The 5059-nt window shown below is 40.7% G+C and overlaps 1 non-coding gene across 1 annotated transcript; it reads left to right on the forward strand.

Moving 5' to 3' along the window:
• The first annotated feature begins 4389 nt into the window (after window positions 1-4389).
• Window positions 4390-4526, forward strand: LOC119929399. The gene has a single exon (XR_005451525.1). It is a non-coding gene; the product is annotated as a small nucleolar RNA SNORA7 (small nucleolar RNA).
• The last annotated feature ends 533 nt before the right edge of the window (window positions 4527-5059 follow it).

Raw genomic sequence — 5059 nt, forward strand, 5'->3', positions numbered from 1 at the left:
AGGTGCCTGTATTTGAGGTGTGGCCTAGTGGACAGAGCACCTGCCTGGGAGCCAGGAGGGTTACATTCGCACCTCCATCACTTGTCTGCCATGTGAGACCTTGGGCAAGTTAGTTAACTTCTCTGTGCCTCAGTTACCTCGTCTGTAAAATGGGCATGAAAACTGTAAGCCCCATGTGCAACAGGGATGATTTCTAACCTATTTATCTACCCCAGTGCTTAGTTCAGTGCCTGGCACGTAGCAAACGTTTAACAAATACCATAAAAAAAGTAAACATCATAGTGTAGTGGAAAGCTTATGGTTCTGGGAGTCAAGGGGCCCTGAGCTGAATCCCAGCTCTTTACTGGCTTGTTATGGGACTATGGGCAAGACATGCAATCTTTCATGCCTGTTTCCCCATCTGCAACAGGATACAAAAATGACTTAAGTAATGCAACAGTGCTTGGGAAATAAAAGTGCTATTTAAAAGCATTTTTATCATAAATTAGCCATGATGCCAAAAATGCTGGCCAATTGGAAAAGTGTGTCTTACTATCCTTGGAATAAATTCTTAGGTCAGAGTTTTCATTTTCCACTATTAAAATTGAGGACAGAAAAGAAAGGACACCACCACACACACAAAAAATACAACTTATTCTCGTTGTGGGCAGGGAATGTTTCTACCAACTCTCCCAGGTGCTTAATACAGTGCTCTGCACACAGTGAACCCTCAGTAAATACCACTGATTGGTTAATTGATTGACTAATTTTAGGGCTCTGCCTGTCTGTCTTTCCTTATATTAATTGGCCTGTCTCTAACTTTTTCTCTTGACTTCTTGTTAAACAGCTCTTTATTTCTTTATCTCCCTGGGCATCTGTCTATCCACCCATCAATCTGTCCTTGAGGTTCGAACCAAGGTGCTCCTTTCAGTAAGATTTTTATCAGTGAATGAAAGCATAGCTCATACAAACAATGTGTGTTCAACAATCCCTTGTAGTATGTGCTCATGTAAAATGAAGGAAGGAATCTTATCCTTGCTAATAATAATATTAATAATGAAAATCATTGTGGCATTTGTCAAGGACTTACTATGTGCCACGTGCTATACTAAGTGCTGGGGTAGATACAAGGTCATTGGGTTGGACACAGTCCCTGTCCCATGCTGTACTCACAATCTTAATCCCCACTTTGCAGAGGAGGTAACTGAGGCACAGAAAAGTGAAGTAACTTACTGTTTCTCTTGCTAATCACAGGGTTATCCACCATGTCCCCCTGATCATTTATGTTGACTTTTTCTGTCCCTTTTCCAGTTCCATTCTGGCCTTTCTGAGATGTAACAACTAGAATAGTACCAAGTCTTCCAGGTACCTATGTGAGATTTACCTGTAGTTTATTCCCATCTTCCTGGCACTTCACTATCCAGAAGAGCCTAATGCCTATTGAAAATTGGAGACAATGTTCAGTTCCCTCTTCTACCTCAGTTTTGAAGTAGTTATACAAAAATAATTCTAGCACTGATCCTTGAGCGACATCTTCTATGTAGACTTCTCCATCCTGAAAAGTAACAGTTCATTCCTACCCTTTGTTTCCTATTTTTTACCAGTTTTCGCTTCTTGGTAGCACATACCCCAATTATTCCATTAAAAAAAAGTCTATGGTGTGAAATTTTGTCAAAGATCTAGTCACATGTTCCCTTCTGTGCTCAAACTAGTTGGGCATAAACTCCATCAGATTAATGAGACATGATTTCATCTATGTCACATTTTCTTTCCCAATCAATGAATCATATTTACTCAGTGCTTACTGTGTGCAGAGCATTGAACTAAGTGCCTGGGAGTTTGGGAAAGTACAATATAACAGAGTTGGTAGACGTGTTCCATGCCCACAACGAGTTTATAGTCTGGAGGAAGCGCAGTAAATTAGTTAATACCTGACAGCCTTATTGATGAACATTCAGGTGAACTGTATAACTTTGAGATGAACATTCCATTTTTAAATGTTCAGTTACTACCCCCAGTAACCTCTGTTACCTTGCCAGTTACCATACAGGGTTTCTGTTTGTCACTTTTTGAAACTGTTCCTCTAAAATCATGTCCTTTTTTAGTAGCTCTAAGCTTCTAGTAAGGGACTTGTTTTCTATCTTTTTTGCCTATCCCTAAAATCATCAGGTAGACATCAGTCTTGCCTAGTGAAAAGAGTATGGGCCTGGGAATCAGACCATCTGGGTTCTAATCCCAGCCCCACCCCCTGATGTGTGCCCTTAAGCAAATCAATTCTCTTCTCTGGGCCTCAGTTTCCCGATCTGTAAAATGGGGATTTGACACCTGTTCTCCCTCCTCCCTAGATTTAGAGCTCCATGAGAGACAAGGACTGTGTCTGATCTGCTTATTGCGTATCTACCACAGTGCTTAGCACATAGTAAACACTAAAATGCCACAATTATTACCATTATAATTATTTACAGTATCTTTAAAGGTGCCACTTAGAATCTGTGAAGAGTATTTCTTTATACTTATGAGTTTTCACTTCATAGTTTATAATCCTTACTAGAAATCCTTAAGATGATTGCCCTGGCATTTTTGGATGCTAATACATTTTCTCTGGAGCATGTACATGCATATATACATACATACAGTAAACTTTCCACGTGTTCTTGGTATTCAAAGATGACATTGTTGATTTTCTGGCAAACTTCACTATGAATGTCCTGACAATGAGATTTAATTTATTCCAACTCCATTTGCTGGCACTCGCATTTGCTAATGAAGATTTACATCAATTCCAGAAATGTCAAGAAGTCTTTGGAGCTTTGGCATTTCCTAGTTCCTTCTGAGCCCATTCTGGGGTATCAAAACTAGCCAATCTGTTGTTCTAATTAATCCAAGGAGGGAGGAATAAAACAGACGGGAACCAGCGGCAGGGATGGGGTTGGCAGAGGGCAGAAGAGGGATCAAATATACTATTTTGGGTTATCAGTTGATCCACTTCTGTGAGGTAGGAATTACAATGAATTTAATAATAATGATGATAATAATTGTGGTATTTTTAAGCACTTACTACATACCATACACTATACTGAGCACTGGGATAGATACAAGATAATCAAGTCCCACATGGGGCTCATAGTATAATAATAATAACAATTCTGATGGTACTTGTTAAGCATTTACTACATGCCGAGCACTGTTCTAAGTGCTAGGGTAGATACAAGGTAATCAGGTTGGTCACAGTCCTTGTCCTACATGGGGCTCACAGTCTTAATCCCCATTTCACAGATGAGGTAACAGAGGCCCAGAGAAGTGAAGTGACTTTCCCAAGGTCAAACAGCAGATAAGTGATGAAGCTGGAATTAGAACCCATGTTCTCTTACTTCCAGACCCATGTTCTTCCCATGCTGCTTCCCATTCTGAAATATTTCTAGGAGAGTCAAAACCCTTGGTCTTTTAAATTGGTACGCACATCAGTCAATGGTATTTATAGAGCACTTCCTTTTCGCACAGCACTGTTCTAAGCACTTGGGAGACTATAATACAACAGAGTTGATAGACACATTCCCTGCCCACAAGGAGCTTACAGTTTTATGATGTCATGGAAGGCAACAGGTGTCCCTTATACAGTTCTTTGAACCATGTTGTGTCCCCTACCTGGAGCAGAATATTGGGTAGAACGGATCACTGGTCTGGCCCACTTACGGTATTTTTTATAGTCTAATTCTAGAAATAAATTGCATCAGACTGTCCAAATGAATGCTTCATACACAACAATCAGTGATGACTAAAAGTAGCAGTTCTACAGAATTCTTTCTTCAATACCCAATCAGTGTGTTTGTAAAACTGGGGAAGGGAAACCTTTTCTCTTAGGATCTTAAGCCTTTAAATTAGGAATGTTGCCAAAGTTCTCTGAGTCCTCCAAATTTAGCCTACAGATGACTTTCCAAATGTTCTTGCTGCAGCAGAAGAGAAGTGGGAGTTAGAATTTGGAAACTCTATGTCCACAGGCAGAAAGGAGCAGATTGAAGAAATAAAGGAATAGGCCAGCAGCAGATACAAAGATCAATTCCTGTTCTCCCTGTAACTTTTTTTGAAGGCTAATGAGATTCCCATCTGAAAACACTGGGGGGAAAAAACAGTATTTTGGCATTTGTTTGTAAGCTCCTTGAGGGCAGGGAATAAGAGCAGTGTGGCCTAGTGGAAAAAGTGTGAGCCTGTGAGTTAGAAGACCTGGGTCTTAATCCCCAGACTTCTACTTCCCTTCTCTGTGACCCCGGGCAATCACTTTCCTTCTCTAGACCTGTTTCCTCATCTACGAAATGGGGATTCAGTGCTTCTTCTCCCTCCTACTTAGAGTGGAGCTCCATGAGGGACAAAGAATGTGTCCGACCTAATTAACTTGCATCTACCCCAGTGTTTCCCCACTCAGGATTGCACTGGAGAGTTTCCAGTACTCTTCCAGTCATGACTACGGGAGGGAAAGTCAAGCAGAGGCCTACCCATTCCATTCTTAGCTTAGGCAGTGGCTAGTGAGTGGAATACAATCTGCTAGAAGTCAAAACTCACCTGTGCTGGGCAGCAGCTGCATGGAAGAGAGTCAAGGATGGAGAGTCAAGCTAACAACGTAGAAAGAGGCAATGGTAAGCCACTTCTGTACTTTTACCAAGAATACTCTGTGGATACACTACCAGAACAATTGCAGCTGGAGGTGGGGTGTTCTGGGAGAGATGTGTCCATGGTATCACTATGGGTCGGAAATGACTCGACAGCATAAGACAAGACCCCAGTGTTTAGAACAATGCTTGACACATAGAAAGTCCTTAACAAATATAATAATAATAATAATGTTTAGTTTGTGTTGCACTCTTTCGAAGCACTTAGTACGATACTTTGCACTCAGTAGGCACTCAATAAAGACGACTGATATCCTGAAGTTTATCCTTAGGTTTATCCATATTCCGAGATTTCTCTATATCTGAAGTATGCCTGAAATTATTAGGGTAGCAGGTGCTATTCAGAGTCTCTTTTCTACTCAATTGTATCTGTTTTGTTCATGTTCTGTCTCATGACAACTGAATGCACAATGCAA

The sequence above is a fragment of the Tachyglossus aculeatus genome, chromosome 5, assembly GCF_015852505.1.
Source record: "Tachyglossus aculeatus isolate mTacAcu1 chromosome 5, mTacAcu1.pri, whole genome shotgun sequence".
Classification (NCBI taxonomy): Eukaryota; Metazoa; Chordata; class Mammalia; order Monotremata; family Tachyglossidae; genus Tachyglossus; species Tachyglossus aculeatus.